Source organism: Anolis carolinensis, unplaced genomic scaffold, assembly GCF_035594765.1.
Source record: "Anolis carolinensis isolate JA03-04 unplaced genomic scaffold, rAnoCar3.1.pri scaffold_8, whole genome shotgun sequence".
Lineage (NCBI taxonomy): Eukaryota > Metazoa > Chordata > Lepidosauria > Squamata > Dactyloidae > Anolis > Anolis carolinensis.
The window spans coordinates 17,415,525-17,433,695 of record NW_026943819.1 but is presented as its reverse complement, the minus strand read 5'-3'; the positions used below and the strand labels follow the sequence as shown (position 1 = coordinate 17,433,695).

Here is an 18,171-nt window from a genome sequence, read left to right as displayed (position 1 = left end):
GGAACACGAAGCTGTACAGCCAGGACCCAAGCCAACAGGAGAATAGGCAGCGACAACCCAATGTCAAAACGACACCTTGCCTTCTGCAAAGAGTCTTTACTTCCAACTCCACTTTTAACTTACACATCGTTATCTGACAATGATGAGGCCTCCGCCCTGTCATCATTATCCACAGCTGATCTTGATCTCATACATGAACATCGCCCATCATCCCTCCAGTCCCTCCATCTTTGTTCAAGACTTAGATCTCCCCATGTCCCTGGTGTATCAGTAGTTTGCCAATCCCTTGATGCATCCCCAGGAACTGTCTCTGCACATACATTTACTTGAGTCCAATCTGCAGCACTTTCCATCTCACTCTCAGACCCATCATTCCCAGAAAAACCCTCAAATGTTTCATCTTCCGTGGGAGCAGTGAGTAGATCCCGGATCTTCTTCCTTTCCCTTTCCTCATCTGACTCTTGCTCCCAAGTTGAACTTTTAGTTCCTCTACTCTCTGTTAACCCATCCTCTTCCAGCATTGACTCCTCATCGCTAGAGAACCCTTCAAACATTTCATCCTCAGAAGGAGCCATAAGTATTTCCTGGACCCGCTTTGCTTGCTGTTCCTCATCAAACACCTGCTCACCATCAGCCCTTTTCCTCCTGCTAGCAGTTCTACTCATAGTAGTATTATTGCCCCCTGGCCCAACTACAACATGGAGTGAAGAGCTGCCTTTTTATGGGCAGAATTCAAGCTTCTTCCTGCTCATTTTAGACAATTCCTGGTTCTTTTCTTTGTAAAAAGCTCATTTCACCCCATTCTTCCAGTATATTGTAGACAGAGGTCTGAAGAAAGGGATTTTAAGGTGTCTTGACAATTTGTTGGGATTCTGGGCATCCTAACTGCCATTCAATAAAGAGTCTCTACATTTCCAATGGAATTTTATTATTAACGATCAGCAGAGATGCCATCACAAGGTATTTTATGTCAAGACTGGGAGGTCTCTCTATACTTGCTTATATATAGGCTTTCAACCCAATTGTTCCTGGGATCATAAATCACACTCATCTCCTCGAAACTCACACTTTCCTTCCTTTTCCAAGATCTTGCCGGCAATTACAATTTTATTGTCTCCTGATTACTCCTTAAGACTTCCCACTAGATGCCCCCTATGGAACAAGCAGTATCATAACAAACTCATGTCCCTATCTGTTCCTCAATGACATATCTGCACATTAAGATTATAAGTTACTGTATATACTCGAGTATAAGCCTAGTTTTTCAGCCCCTTTTTAGGGCTGAAAAAGCTCCCCTTGGTTTATACTCGAGTGAGGGTCCTGTCCGGCTTCTATTCAGGTCGGCTTCTATTTGAGTATATAGGTATTCAGAGTTGGACAGTCTTATCTTATTAAAGTCTTATTACTATCTTAAATTACAATTTTATATAAATATTCAAAAACATTTAACCTACTTGTAACACCCCAAGGCAGCTTGAACATGGGAAACCAGACAGAGACCAATAATCATATAATATCTTTATTAAAACAATAATAAATTCAGGAAAGAATAAGTGGAAGGCATGAGTGAGCAATAGTCCTTTAAGGAATGGTATGAATTAGTCCAAAGCGTTGAAGAGATATGTCCAATATTATTGTCCAAAGTCCAGAAACCGAAACACGCTCAAAAATGTTGAAAAGTTCTTGAGCGGTGAATGCAACAAGGAAGCAGGAGTAAATAACAAAGTCCAAAGTCACTGAAAAGTCTTGGATTACAAGGCAGGCAAAAAGATGAGGCTAAAAGCAATCTGGATTCAGGAACAAGGCAAGGACGTGAATTCACTCCGGATTAACAATGGGAGTCGTGGCTCGGCTTGGCTGCTAGGAAACAGCAAACTCGGCTTGGAGAAATCAAGGAACTAGAAACGATGAAGTCGCTACATTGACACCACAAGAAGTTCACAGTGCAAGACACTTTTATAGAAGTTAGATCTAATAACAGCGAAGGGAACCGAACTCCCCAAATGTTCCCAAAGCAATCTGCTATCCAGTATCCCCTTTAAATGCCAGTCGTTGACTCCTGTGAAGCTGCTGTGTCTGGGATCTTTGTTGCTGGAAAGACTGTCTTCTGTTAAAGGATACATTCCCTGGGGAGCTTGGAACATCTGGTTCTTCCACGGGAGTAGTGTTATCAGTATCTCTCCCAATTAAGGAAGCCTCGGAGCTATCCACAGCTGGGGTCTGTAATTGGAAGGAACTCGAAGGAGAACTGGGTGAAAAGTCAGAATAAGCTTCATCCTGGTCAAAGTTGGGCCCAGGCTGTGGCGCAGGCTGGTGAGCAGCCAGCCAGCTGCAACAAATTACTCTGACCAAGAGGTCATGAGTTCAAGGCCAGCTCGGAGCCTATGTTTGTCTTGTCTTTGTTCTATGTTAAAGGCATTGAATGTTTGCCTATATGTGTAATGTGATCTGCCCTGAGTCCCCTTCGGGGTGAGAAGGGCGAATAGAAATGCTGTAAATAAAATAAATAAATAAATAAAGTTCATTTCTGATCCAGGTTCAGCACCCAAAGGCGGCTGGGATATAACACTACTGATGCCACAAATAATGCAATTTTATTAATATTTATTTTATTTTTGAAATTGACCCGTAGCTGCTGCATTTCCCACCCTCGTCTTATACTCAAGTCAATATGTTTTCCCAGTTTTTGTGGTAAAATTAGGTGCCTCAGCTCATATTTGAGTCGGTTTATACTCATGGAACCCATGGAAAAGATTAGCAGAGTGAAAAGCAGCCTATTTTCAGGGCAAAACTCTAGATGACTCACTGGCATAGAAGTGAGACATGCACCCAACTAAGTCCAGCTCAACCCAATCTTTACACAACCCACCCACCAACCAACAAATATTGAAAAAGCAATTGTTTCAAAAATGATTGGGGTTTTAATGGGGGGAAAAGGGGAGTACTGCCTTCTTATGGAGTGTCCTGGGTACCCTATGGATTATGAATGAATACTGAATGTACAATACAGTATAGACCACTGGTTCTCTACCTGTGGGTTCCCAGATGTTTTGGCCTTCTACTCGCAGAAATCCTAACAGCTGTTAAACTGGCTGGGATTTCTGTGAGTTGTAGGCCAAAACACCTGGGGACCCACAGGTTGAGAGCCGCTGGTATAGACACACATTCCAAATACTTACTAGATTATTGATCCTGAAAAGGAATCTATTTTCGTTAGTTGCCTACCCACTCCATTACAGAAGTGGGTCATTCATTAATGCCCAGAAGAGATAACAGGTAGCTGGTTTAGGTGGGTGAACCTTAGCCTTTGGTGTTCTGCACTTAGGCGTTGATGTTATCACGGCTCTGCCTACCAGCCTGGGAGCAACACTCCACTGTGTGACCATCACAATGTGCTAGGAAAAATGTGGAGCCTATTAAAAGAGTTAATTTTTTATTATAATAGCTCCCCAGTCAGATTATAACAGAAATTTCTTGTTCCTACGTGAAAGCTTTGGCAAAGATTCAGTAAAAACTGGGCTGCTAAACAAGAAGATATGGTGGAATACATGACATTTTGCAATATCTCACATTTCAGGTGATGTACACTGTGTTGTCACTGCCCAGATGCTTGCAAGGTCTGTCCTCATTGCAAGGAGTGGCAGAATTAGTACAGGTAAGGTTTTCTAAACATCCACTGTCCTGCCTTTTATTGTAGTTATACGAGCCTCCGGTGGCCTAGGGGATAAAAGCCTCGTGACTTGAAGGTTGGGTTGCTGACCTGAAGGCTGCCAGGTTCGAATCCCACCCGGGGAGAGTGCGGATGAGCTCCCTCTATCAGCTCCAGCTCCATGCGGGGACATGAGAGAAGCCTCCCACAAGGATGGTAAAAAACATCAAAAACATCCGGGCTTCCCCTGGGCAACGTCCTTGCAGACGGCCAATTCTCTCACTCCAGAAACAACTCCGGTTGCTCCTGACATGAAAAAAAAAATGTAATTATGACTAGTAATAGTAAAGTTTATCATTTTAACTTCACAGAGACCAACATCAGACCCAGCTAGAAAACCTTCTTATACTTATGTTTTAAACAACCAGTAGAGATGAAAATACGTCTGGTTTGTGGGCTATGGATGCTGCTTAGTCTTTACACTGGTAAGTCATTAGGAAACCAGAATAGGAAATGGAGTTCCAAATATCAAATCAAAATATAAGCACAGTGTATATCCTTTCTCCACCTACCCAATTGCTCCCTGCCTTTTATTGCTACACAAGTGTGTAAATTTTCTGATTCCTGTTGCTGCCCAATGACATTTTTACATAGGGGTTTACAAGGCTCATCATACATTTGTGGTCTTTCTCAGTCTCGTGAGGTTTGCAGCCTCTATTAAAATTGTGCAAGGCAGCAGCAGATGTGATACTAAATATGTATCAAATATGTGAAAATGAAACCCATGAAAATGGGGAACTGGCTGTATAGAGAATTATTATATAAAATTATTGTACATAATGATCTGTCACTTATCTCAAAGAGTTACATATGAGTTATTTAACTACTGTTGGTCTTACTATGGGCAATCTTATATGCTCACAAATGCAGACTGAGACATAGACGCAAGTAATTATAAATAAAGAAGTTTTTTCTACATTACACTGCAATTATAACTGAATTGATTACATCTCTTTTGGAGTGTAACTTATTTTCTTTCTTTCCCTCCAAATCCACCCGCATCTGTTTGCAGCAAATGCCATCTGGTGCCACGAATGTGCTAAACGACTGACACAGGGGGGCTGTCCTCGCATACATGAATTCTGTTGGGCAGATGAAACAGAAGGATGCTACACTCATGTGATCTCTCTTGGTAAATGTGGAACTAGTTTTGAACGGACTGTGGGCGAGGGTGCTTCTAAAGTGGTCTCTGAGGACATTGTTGCACATCTGAAGCTTCCTAGCCATGAGCTAGAGCTCTTGACATTCCACGAGGCCATTCTAAATTCACCCCAAACCAAGTGACAACTCATTTTGAAGCAGTACTTTTCAATAAACAGAGGAGCCTGTTTTTAGGCAACCAAAGTGCTTTTGAAGATGTGTAATAATCTAACAGGCTTCTGCAGAGAGATGATGAGACTGTATGTGCTCCAGTCTTAAGAAAGACAGGTTTGCAATGCCAGAACAATTTTTAGAATATTGTGTGATCATGTCCTTAGAAAGTGATGCATGACTTCACCTTTTCAGTTCAAATAATCTTTATTTCATATCATTGGACCATATATACTACACTTATTCCATTACATTTTCTTTTATTATTATTATTATTATTATTATTATTATTATTATTATTATTTATTACTAGCTTGGGGACCCGGCGGTGCCCGGGTCATTTGAGAAAGGCATTGTTTCCCCGTGTTCCAAATGTAGTGTAGATCCAATGTTAGCTGGGTTCAGTGGGTGCAGGTGAACTACAACTCCCAATGCAAGTCCCATCATCCATGGTCCTTTCCACTCCAAACAGCGCCAGGATGTATAGTAGGTCATGGGGACTGTATGTGTCAAGTTTGGTCTTGATCAGAGAGTGGTGGAGGTTGCAGTGGTCTCAGGAAGTGCGTGAAGATACTGCAGTTCCCATCATGCATGGTTGAAACTGTTCCAAACCAAACCAGGATGTAGAGTGGGTAATGGGCCCTCTGTGTGCCAAGTTTGGTACTGATTCGTCATTGGTGGAAGTCACAGTGCTCGAAGGAAGCCAGTGAAGGTATTGCAAGTCCCATCATCCATGGTTCATGCCCCTCCAAACAGCACCCAGGTGTAGAGTAGGACATGGGGGCTCTATGTGTGAAGTTTGGTCTTGTTGAGGCATTGGTGGGGGTCGCAATGTTCTCAGGAAGTGAGTGAAGGTATTGCAATTCCCATCGTCCATGGTGCATTGTCGTCCAAACTTCACCAGGGTATAGAGTGGGTCATGGGCGCTCTGTGTTTCAAGTTTGGTCTTGATGAGACATTTGTGGCAGTTGCAGTGGTCTCAGAAAGTGAGTGAATGTACTGGACATCCCATCGTCCATGGTATATCCTCCCCCAAACTGCACCAGGGTGTAAAGGGGATCATGGTGGTTCTGTCTGCCAAGTTTGGTCCAGTTATATCACTGGTGGGTATTGCAGTGGCCTGTGGGAGTCGTAGCGATTGAAAGTACTACATATCCCATCACCCATGGACCATTGTCCCGCAAATGGCACCAGGACATAAAGTGCATCATGGGGGTTAAGCGTGTCAAGTTTGGGCCAGGTCCGTCGTTCCTGGTGGTCACAGTGGCCTGTGATAGTGGTGGCCAATCAGAAAGCTGCCACATACACACATACATACATACATACACCGCCTGCCGCATACAAACATTGACTTTTATTATATATATATAGATTATTATTATTATTATTATTATTATTATTATTATTATTATTATTATTATTTTAAAAATCATAAACCAATGGAATACTGTAGCATCAATGTAATAGGTGACAAAATATATACAAGTTCTTCCTAACAAGGCATTAAAACACATTGTACATACCAGTAGTTTTAATTTCTTTCACTGTTAAATTGCTTAATATGAGTTGAGCCTTTTTGGTCTTTATGTTGTATACAAAAAAGTGAGCATTAAAACAGGATTAATCTCTGCACAATATTAATATGATTTCAGCTTGCCCCTTATTAAGTGTAAAATATTACTCAAAAGATTAAAAGCAATTAAAATAGAAGCAGTTAATTGGAAGAGCGAGGGCCACCAGTTTTGCCACATGCAACAATCTTGTCATAGATGTCTTCTGTTTTTCTGTTTTCAGGAACAGTAACAACAAAGTCTGAAGCAGGTTGTGTCCCAGATTGTGTTAGCAGAAGAATCAGCCAACCCCTCTTGCAGAGCATGTTCACTTGCTGTTTCACAGACTATTGCAATGAATAGTTTTGGTTTCGAAGAGCAAAAAGCTTGGAAGAAGAAAGTGCTTGCTGTCAAGACATCAGAAGTGCTGTGCCGCTCTTGCTCCTCTCACTTCTGTTCTGCTTTGGACTTAGCATTCTGCAAGAAGAATATGTAGCCAATATAACCAAATGAGCAATGTACTGTATTCTCTTGTCTATTTTGTTGTCATAATCAGGATCTTTGCAATTAAATCAGAGAGGATGAAGGGGGCTTTCTGTTTTCCCTTCCTTTCCTATAGTACAATGCCCTGGAGTGAATCTACACCATGCACACTCTCACTTTAAATATTCGTAATATATAAACTGGGATAATTGCTGGGCATTCCTAACATTCATTGCACTTTAAAAAAAGAATTATTTTGCCTTCCTCCACTGGTGTGTCAAAATTCACCAAAAAAACCCTAGCATGATTTGGGTGGTGTGTCACTTTGAGAAAAAAACAAACAAACCATAATTTCGCAATATGTATAGTTTAAATAACAAAAAATATATAATTGTAATATATAACTGTATTTAATAAATCAAAAATTATTTACTACCCTTATTTCCATGTACAACAATCTATGGTACCTCATGCACTTTCCACGCTGATTTCTCTCTATTCTAATTTCAATGTAGTCATGAATAATAAATAATATAATAATAATATACTCGTAATAATATGATAATATACTACAATAATAATAGAATAATAATAGAATGACACACACACACACACACACACACACATATATATATATATATATAAATGTAATGTGCATAATTCCCATGGAGTAAACAACAAAACCACTGGACCAAATCACACCAAATTTGGCCACAAAATACATAGTCATCCAATCAATCTGCATGCAGCAGCATGTCAGCAAAAATGGCCAGGTGTGTCAGTGCTGACACGCGTGTCATAGGTTGGCCATCACTGGTCTAGACCCACAGACACGGAGGGTCCGGCCTGGCAAGCATTAAGCTAATAGCCCAATGGTTCAGATTAAAGACCGCACCAGATGAAGACAGCCAAAGAGTTTTTAATTACGATCCGGCTAGAAAAGGATGCAAGTATGGCTAGCACCAAAATGGACAAGCATAAACATAAATGCAGACAGCATGGATATTTAAGCAGTTCAATTTCCATTCAAACTTCCCGCTCCCTCCTCGGATTGGCTGAGAGAAGGGGCTCGTCTGGGCTCACCCTCTGATTCGCTGGGTGATAAAGTTTTGGGTGATAAAGGTGGGGTTATGATAGTCAAATGTCACTGAAACAAAGGTTGGTGATCTCTTCTATCAGGGTCCATACTTGGATGTATATTGTGAATCCTCGGTGATGAGGACATGTACTGGGGAAAAATCAAGGATGAGGGATCTTGAAAAAAAATGTGGTGATCTTCTGTAATCAAGCCTTGGGTGTCAAATAAAGGAATTCAAATGAGTGTACACATTTTAAGGTGTCTGTTTCTGCAGCCAGCCATCTCTCAGACCGATTTTTTTTATGATAATAGTCCTGGGTTATTTACCTCTCCTCCAGTTTACATTCCTTACTACATGCACTTTCTCCTGGCCCAGTTCATTTTTATGAGCTTTCTCAGGTTGTTATCTATGTTTTATTATAAATGTGATTTTAATATGTTTTATAGATTTGTTTTTACATTGTCGTGTCTTTTACACTGTTTGTAACTATCTGGGCTTGGCCCCATGTAAGCTGCCCCGAGTCCCTTCGGGGAGATGGAGGCAGGGTATAAAAATAAAATTATTATTATTATTATTATTATTATTATTATTATTATTATTATTATTATTATTATTTTATGACACAGCAAACAAGATAGATATGCTGGATTTCATATCACAAAATCACAAGTTGAACACTTCCCAAGTGTCTAGGACTGTGTGATGTATTAAATTATTATTATTATTATTATTATTATTATTATTATTATTATTATTTTATTATGACACAGCAAACAAGATAGATATGCTGTATTTCGTTTCACTAAATCACAAGTCGAACACTTCCCAAGTGTCTAGGACTGTGTGATGTATTTTCGGATGATGCGCGCAGATCCCAGCAGGGTGGCTTTTTGCAGTTGGCAGATCGTGATTTTGTCAATGTCTATTGTTTCCAAATGCCGGCTGAGATCTTTTGGCACAGCACCCAATGTGCCGATCACCACTGGGACCACCTGCACTGGTTTCTGCCAGAGTCTTTGAAGTTCAATCTTGAGGTCCTGATAGCGGCTGAGTTTTTCCTGTTGTTTTTCGTCAATGCGACTGTCACTTGGGATGGCGACATCAGTGATCCAAACCTTTTTCTTTTCCACAACTGTGATGTCTGGTGTGTTGTGTTCCAGAACTTTGTCAGTCTGGATTCGGAAGTCCCACAGTATCTTTACGTGCTCATTTTCCAATACTTTTGCAGGTTTGTGATCCCACCAGTTCTTTGCTGCTGGGAGGTGGTACTTGAGGCATAAGTTCCTTATTATTATTATTATTATTATTATTATTATTATTATTATTATTATTATTATCAGATCTAGAGCAGAGACCACCTGCTGATCCCTACCTGTACACATTGGACCTTGATTGATATCTTGGTCTGGCAATTTTGCCCAGCCCCAGATGTCCAGGAAATTCCTCAGTGATCAGGAAGGTAAAGACTCTTGTGGCTTGCTTTGCAGAAATCATAGAGCTGATACATATATTTGATATCAATTTGGTACATATAGGAATAGAGCCGAGAGTAAAGGATACAAGATAAACAAGTTGTTACCAGAAAATGATAAATTTTATCAAAGGGTTGGGAAAGGATAATCTTTGGATGAGATTTGCTGTTGCAGATCTGATTCAAACATGTGCTGGTATGTATCAGCGCATATCTGCAGACTTTTAAGAGAGGGAATATAAACATTAGCAATGAACTTTAGGGGGTGGTTGTGACTGCTGGTCAGTCTGCATGTCTTCTATTCGCTGGAGTCATGGAAGTTCAGCAGAGAAAGGAAAGAAAATAATTTGTTTTATTCTGGTGCCCTTAGTGAACTATAAATCATTTGAGGGGGGGGGGGGAGGGTTGCTGTGTTTACAACAACCTGACACTATCCAAAAGGTTTGTGACTCAGCTAGAGGCTGAAGTTGATGACGCCAGGTGGACAACTGTGCAGAGATGAGAGCTATGTTGCCATTCCATTTGTCTAACAATATGTCTCTTGACACTTGAAGCGATGCAAGATCACTTCCAGCTGCTGTTTTGGGGGCAATTTTTACTTTTTGTCTGTGCGTTTGGAAGGTTTGGAAGGTTTTGGAGGGCTAGGACAGGGGTCCTCAAACTTTTGAAGTGGAGGGCCCATTCATGGTCCCTCAGATTACTGAGGGGCCGAAATATCATTTGAAAAAAAAAAAAGAACAAATTCCTATGCTCACAGCACATGTCTTATTTATAGTGCAAAAAAAAAAAAACCTCAACATTTATTTATTTACAGTATTTACTACATTTATACCCCACCCTCTCTCATCCCAAAGGGGACTCAGAGCGGCTTACAAGTTGTATGTACAGTAGAGTCTCGCTTATCCAACGTAAACGGGCCAGCAGAACGTTGGATAAGTGAATATGTTGGATAATAAGGAAAGATTAAGGAAACGACTATTAAACATCAAATTAGGTTATGCTTTTACAAATTAAGCACCAAAACATTATGTTATACCACAAATTTGACAGAAAACGTAGTTCAATACACAGTAATGCTATGTAGAAATTACTGTATTTACTAACTTGGCACCAAAATATCACGATGTATTGAAAACATTGACTACAAAAAAGCGTTGGATAATCCAGAACGTTGGATAAGTGAGTGTTGGATAAGTGAGACTCTACTGTACATACAATATATTATATTATTAGCATAGCACAATATTAGCATTATATATTACTATATTGTACTATACCATTATACCGTAATATTATTAGTAACATTACATTTAATATATAATACATAATTAATATTATTACATTATACAATATTTGTTCCGTCCCCCAGGACGATGGTTTGCCTTACCTATTGGTCGTTTGTTTGTTTTCCCTCCTTTGCATTTTGTTTGAGCCTCTGGCTGCAAAAGCCTAGGAAAAGTGGCTTGGAATCTGCAATAGCTGGCTGCAGTTTTCTTTGCAGTGATTGGTCAAAGAGTGCAACATCTTAGGACCGCCCTTTTTACCAGGGTCTAGTCTCCATTTTGGAGCTTCATTCTGGCTATTGTCTTCCAACGTGCTGGAGCTGTGCAAGGCTAACTGGGACAAATCATCCTCAAAACCAGGCCAATCTAAGCCTATCCAAATTAGATAAGTATTGAATTATATTGATCTGGAATAGGAAATCTAGTTAGAGGAGCAAAGTTATTCCATCGCTTCTAGAACTAATCTTTGCTGTAAAGATAGGGAAGGAAAGAGTTTCTCCTTCTAATATAGGCAGCGTGATTAGGGTATAGTGGTTTTATAATCACTTTTGCCTTCTGGAACCAGGGATAATTCTGTGACTAAAACCTATAGAAATTTGTTTCATTTTCTGCAACTTTAAGATCTGTGCCAGGTTTACAACCTTGTATGAATAAACATTCTTTTTTGAAGTTATCCAGACTCAGTCGTTCAATATCTATAGGACAGCTTATAGGGATTTGCAGTTCGCCCGGATAAAGGACAGCACGTTTCAGTTTTATAGTTTTTTATTGTCCGGCGGACGGCACAGTTTTGAGGTCGATCAGCGGTTTTTCCGCTTCAGCTAGCTTGCACGGCTTTATAGTTTTTTATAGTTTAGGAAGTTTTAGTATAGGCTGCGGCTTTTCCGCCTGAGCTCAGTCTGCATACCTAAAGACTCTACCAGCGTCTGAGGCAGTGGAGCCCGCTCTCAGACCTGAAGGAATCAAATAGTGGGGCTCTATTTCCTTGCTATTTGGCTCGCGTGTGCGCACGTGGCCCAGTGGCTTTCTGGGTTTGCACAGGCTGTGCAGTTCCCAGCAACGTCCAGGGCTCCCTCGGCGGTAGACCTCGAGCCGCGGAGCACCAGCGACAGTTCTTTGGCTGGCTCTGAGGCGTGAAGCCCACCAGAACCAGGCTAGAACCTGGACAGGCCTGGCAACGCTGCTGCGAGTTCGGCCGGAGCACTCGGCCGGCTTCGACCTGCCTCATGGTCCGGCGGTGGTGACCTGCCTCATCGTCCTGCGGTGGTGACCTGCCTCATGGTCCGGCGGTGGTGACCTGCCTCATCGTCCTGCGGTGGTGACCTGCCTCATCGTCCTGCGGTGGTGACCTGCCTCATCGTCCTGCGGTGGTGACCTGCCTCATTGACCTGCGGCGGTGACCTGCCTCATCGTCCTGCGGTGGTGACCTGCCTCATCGTCCTGCGGTGGTGACCTGCCTCATCGTCCTGCGGTGGTGACCTGCTTCATCGACCTGCGGTGGTGACCTCCCTTCACAGCGGGGAGGAGGCGTCTCTTCTCTCCTCCTTTCCAAAGCCAGCCTCGGTGCTCCTTCGGCGGCAGGCCTCGAGCCGCAGAGCACGAGGTGCTTGAAAATTTGGCGAAGTCGCCATTTTGGCAGTTTACGTCACTCGGGCAAGGGAGGTATCAAGTGGCAAGTTGCTGTCAGTTGACATTTTGCAGCTTGCCCACCAAAGTCTGGCGCCAAAGGTCACTATCTTTGTAAAGTATAGTTACTTAGTGATATATATTGCTATGGTTAAGTGCTGTGAATTGTATTATATATTGAATTTGCTTTTATTGTAAATTTACTTGCAGGTATATTGCATTTGCCTTTGTTGTAAATTTACTTGCTATTAAGAATACATAATGTCTATGCAATTTCAAGATGATACAAATGGTATATCTCCTTCTGAGGCTGAAATTAGGAATGAAAGGCCCCAAAGGATAAAGCACCCTTCAGCCAAGATGCTAGCCCATCTAATAGATGAAAAGGAGCTCCTCCATGTGAGGTTAGGTTCGGCATGGGAGCGCATTGTAACATTAATGGGCAGAATAGAGAGCTTGGGTATTACAAGGGTGCCATCCATATTACAGACAGACCTTGAAGAGACCTTCGGTCTTTGGAGGGGTTTGGTGTCTAAGATAGTCCAGGTCCTCGAGCGCATTAACGCCAAGGATTCAGAGTTAGAAATAGTGAGTGTTTTAGCTGACACTAATGAGAAAGAAAATAGGGTGAGGGCAATCCTAGCTTCCTTATGCAGCCATGAGACCAATCTTTTAAAATCACCTGCTGTGGCACTTAGTCTTAAGTCCAACCGCTCTAGTCAGGTATCTAAACTAAGGGAGCGTGCATCGTCTAAACACAGCCACTCTAGCAAGTCTTCTGCTGCTGGGAGTGCCATCTCTTCCCTAGCTGCCTTGCACATTAAGGAGGCTGCACGTCTGGAGCTAAAGAGCAAGGTAGCGGGGGCGGAGGCTGATGCTAAGGCAGCTGATCTCACCCTTCCCTTTAAAGAAGAAGAGCAACGACTGCAAATAGAACAGGCCCGTAGACAAAGCGAAATGCAAATAGAACAGGCCCGTAGACAAAGCGAAATGCAAATAGAACAGGCTCGTATAGAGATGCTTAGAATAAAGATGGATGCCGCAGCCAAAAGGGTAAGGGCTGAGACTTTGGCCAAGGCCCTAATTGAGCCACTCACAGAAGAAAATGTAAGCCAGTTACCAATACAGGATCCTTCTGCCAAAGTGTTTGCGCACCTTGGCAGCATGAACAGCCAGTTTTCGGATGAGGAACAGGGAGACTTCTCTCCTTACCCAGAGCAGGGTCCCAAAGTCACTTTTGAGTTTCCTGCAGAGCAGAGCGTCATAGCGGGGAGCTCACCCTTGCTCGAGCTACCTGTGCCTCCTGCTAAAACCCTAGGTCAGTCAATCAGGGCCTCAAGGCCGAGCGCTAGTTGGCCCCTACAGACAGCTGCACAGGGAACCATCGATTCGTCAGTGGTCGATGTCATCCCTCCAAGAGGCCAAAGGTTGACGCAAGGTACACGGTGGGAGTCCACTCCACAACAGCAAACTCCTCAATTGTTCCCTTCGACGCCAGAGTCCCAGCTTGTCTCCATCATCAGAAGCCCCAGAAGAGATCTTAAGGACAAGGGTGTCGAAAGGTTTTCGGACAAGCCTGAGGAATTTCTTCTCTGGAAGGCCACCTTCCAGAGAGCAATCAGAGACTTAAAGTTATTGCCTGAGGAAGAACTGACTCTTCTGGCTGCATGGTTGGGCCCAGCCTCATCCTCACAAGTTAAGAAGATCTACGCAGCCCACGTAGCCGATCCCGACAAAGCCCTGGAAAAGGCCTGGGCCAGGTTGCAGCAGAGGTATGGGGCCAGCACAGAGATTGAAGCATCTCTTATGGACAAGCTCCAAAGGTTCCCAGCTTTAAAACTCAAAGACTTCAAACTCTTGTGGGACCTCAGCGATCTCCTTGCGGAATTAGAGTCGGCCAAGGAGAATCCAGAACTGCCCGGTTTGAAGTGCCTCGATCAGCACCTGTCCCAGAGGCAGATCTTGACCAAGCTGCCCTTCACTTTGCAAGAACGCTGGGGACAGGAGGTCTTCAACTACAAGGAGGCCCACTCCCAGGCATACCCTCCATTTTCTCATTTGGTCCAGTTCATCACCAGGGCAGCCAGAGAAAGGAATGATCCACAGACGGGCCTCCCCACCTTATACCAAGGGACCCAGCCAGAGAAGGCACCTGAAGTGGACAAGAAACCACCTAGAGAGGCCAATAGACCTGTCAGCGTAAAGGCAGTCGAAACTCAACACAAGACTGACGAACCCAGGTCGGAGGTAAAGGAGTTGCTTTGCCCTATTCACCAAAAGCCTCACAGCTTGGCCAACTGCAGGGAGTTTAGTAGAAAGACATACAAAGAAAGGCAACAGCTAGTTCAAAAGCAGGGAATCTGCTTTAGATGCTGTGGAGCAACTCCACACTTTGCATCCAACTGCAAAGAAAACATCAAGTGTGAGAAATGCAACAGCCTCAAGCATTGCACCGCAATGCACAACTCCAATATCATCTCCCACCCCAAAGAGAACGCTTCACCAAAAGAAAAGTCAGCAGTCGAAGACACCGACAAGCCAGCCGCACCAGAGATGCAGGTGGAAGTTTCAGCAGTCGCCTGTACAGAGCTGTGTTCTGACTCGCACCAGTACAGAGTTTGTCATCCTATCTGCCTAGCGGATGTATATCCAGCCAAGAGCCCTTGGCTTAGAAAGAGACTCTATGTGGCCCTGGATTCACAGAGCGACGCCTCCCTGGCTACTCCAGAGTTCTTCCGCATGTTTGACCTTAAAACCAAGATGGTCGACTACACTATGACTACATGTGCAGGAAAAAAGAAGTTGCAGGGTCGCATAGCATCTGGCTTCGTTGTCTCCTCTTGCGACCAGAAGAGACAGTTCAAGTTGCCAGACCTGATTGAGTGTTCCTCTATTCCCCGGAACAAAAGGCAGATTGTCACCAGAGAAGTTGTGGAGGCTCATCCACATTTGCGACGGTTAAAGAATGCTATACCAGCCTTTCGGCCAGATGTGGACATTGCCCTTTTGCTTGGCTCGGACTGCCCGAGCTTGTTCTGTGTGAACGACCAAGTTAAAGGACCTCCAGGTGCACCTATCGCACAACAATTGCCATTAGGCTGGACAGTCATAGGCCCAGTGTGCATAAACAAGATGCACCCACCATCGTCGTTGGACTCCAATCAAGCACAGGTGCTTAAAGGTGGACGTCCTACACTTGTGCGCAGTTGCCTAAGTCATATCTCGGTCTACTGCCAAGCAATAACTCCAGAGTATTCCTCCATCTTCAAAGTCTCTGAGAGAGACGAAGCCACAGCGCTCTCGAAAGATGAGCAAAGGTTTTCGGACATTATGAATGCTCAAGTCTCACGAAGTGCAGAGGTGAAAGCCTGCAAATCAACCACAGAAATCAAGATGGGCCAAAGATCTTGCCTGGAACCACACCGTTTTGAATGTTTTTCGGAGTGGCACAGTCTTCTTAGAGCAGTAGCTAGGCTTATACATCGCTTAGTCTGCAAAGATAGTCAGCCTTTGCAAGTTCAGGACATGCTGAAGGCTAAGGGAGTAATACTCAGGTCAGTTCAGAGGCATGAGTTTAGTCAAGAAACAGCCAGGTTAGAACAAGGGCTTGACACCCCCAGCCGGAGTTTCTTGCGTGAGTTAAACCCATTTCTAGACAAGGAGGGCATTTTAAGAGTGGGAGGGAGGTTAGCTAAGGCTAAACTCAAAGTGTGTATAAAGAACCCCATCATTGTACCCCCCAATAGCCATATTGCTTTGTTGTTGGTTCGTCACTACCATGAGAAGATCCATCATCAGGGTAGAACTCTAACTGAGGCAGCCCTTAGAAATGAAGGTCTGTGGGTAGTTAATGCCAAAAGGTTGGTCAACAGTTGTATTTTCAAATGTGTCAAATGTCGGCGACTCAGACGAAACTGTCAAAGTCAGTTGATGGCAGAACTACCTCAGGATAGGACTTTGACAGACCCACCCTTTTCCCATGTGGGAATCGATGTGTTTGGTCCTTGGGAGGTTGTCACTAGGAAAACCAGGGGTGGTGTTGTAAATAACAAAAGATGGGCGGGTTTGTTTACTTGTTTGTCAAAACGAACTGTCTATATAGAGGTTGCAGAGGGAATGGACACTTCATCATTCATAAACGCATTGAAAAGGTTCATAGCCCTCAGAGGGCCAATTAAGTCAATTTGGTCGGACTGTGGCACCAATTTTGCATGTGCAGACCTTAGCCAACCACTTCTGGAAGAGGTGGAAGGCCGAATACTTAAGCCAGCTTCCAACCAGAAGACTCTGGCAAACCCCAAAGGACAATGCCAAGGTGGGAAACCTTGTGTTGCCAAAGGACAAAGACTTGCCCCGCTATGCCTGGCCTATGGGCATTATACTAAAGACCTTTCCTTGCCCTGACGGTAAGGTTAGAAAAGTTCAAGTAAAGACTCATAGTAAGGACAAAATGTCTGTCCTGGACAGACCAATTAGTGACCTCGTGTTGCTTATTGGAGATGTTTAAAGTTTTATACTGTTGTATTGTTGTGTATACAAAGGTGTTTGTATGTTTTTGATTGGTAAATTCCCACATCCTGGGAATTTAGCGGGGAGTGTTCCGTCCCCCAGGACGATGGTTTGCCTTACCTATTGGTCGTTTGTTTGTTTTCCCTCCTTTGCATTTTGTTTGAGCCTCTGGCTGCAAAAGCCTAGGAAAAGTGGCTTGGAATCTGCAATAGCTGGCTGCAGTTTTCTTTGCAGTGATTGGTCAAAGAGTGCAACATCTTAGGACCGCCCTTTTTACCAGGGTCTAGTCTCCATTTTGGAGCTTCATTCTGGCTATTGTCTTCCAACGTGCTGGAGCTGTGCAAGGCTAACTGGGACAAATCATCCTCAAAACCAGGCCAATCTAAGCCTATCCAAATTAGATAAGTATTGAATTATATTGATCTGGAATAGGAAATCTAGTTAGAGGAGCAAAGTTATTCCATCGCTTCTAGAACTAATCTTTGCTGTAAAGATAGGGAAGGAAAGAGTTTCTCCTTCTAATATAGGCAGCGTGATTAGGGTATAGTGGTTTTATAATCACTTTTGCCTTCTGGAACCAGGGATAATTCTGTGACTAAAACCTATAGAAATTTGTTTCATTTTCTGCAACTTTAAGATCTGTGCCAGGTTTACAACCTTGTATGAATAAACATTCTTTTTTGAAGTTATCCAGACTCAGTCGTTCAATATCTATAGGACAGCTTATAGGGATTTGCAGTTCGCCCGGATAAAGGACAGCACGTTTCAGTTTTATAGTTTTTTATTGTCCGGCGGACGGCACAATATTATTATATTGTATTATTATTAGCCGCCCTGAGTCCCCTATTGGGTGAGAAGGGTGGGGTAGAAATACTGTAATAAATAAATAAATATTATATTGTATTACATTATAATATTATCAATATTTTATGTATACGCAATATATTATATTATTACCATATCATTCATTTACAATATTTCATTTACAATATTAGTAAATGAAAGAACAATACAATATTTAAAAATAAAAATAATTTTAACTAACACACTGTAAACTTATCAGGATTTCAGTGGGAAGTGTGAGCCTGCTTCTGGCCAATGAGATAATCAAGTAGGATTATTGTTGTTGTTGTGCCTTCATTTAAGACTT

The 18,171-nt window shown here is 42.8% G+C and overlaps 2 long non-coding RNA genes across 2 annotated transcripts in view; one reads left to right on the top strand and one right to left on the bottom strand.

Moving 5' to 3' along the window:
* Positions 1 to 3,863, bottom strand: part of LOC103280178 (uncharacterized) — a 111,966-nt gene extending 108,103 nt beyond the window's left edge. Inside the window, exon 1 of the long non-coding RNA XR_010000361.1 lies at positions 3,761 to 3,863. This is a non-coding gene — a long non-coding RNA (uncharacterized LOC103280178). The remainder of the gene's footprint in view (positions 1 to 3,760) is intronic.
* A 134-nt stretch (positions 3,864 to 3,997) lies between these two features.
* Positions 3,998 to 7,160, top strand: LOC134293399 (uncharacterized). Its single transcript, XR_010000363.1, has 3 exons — positions 3,998 to 4,134; positions 4,722 to 4,841; positions 6,815 to 7,160. It is a non-coding gene; the product is annotated as an uncharacterized LOC134293399 (long non-coding RNA).
* The last annotated feature ends 11,011 nt before the right edge of the window (positions 7,161 to 18,171 follow it).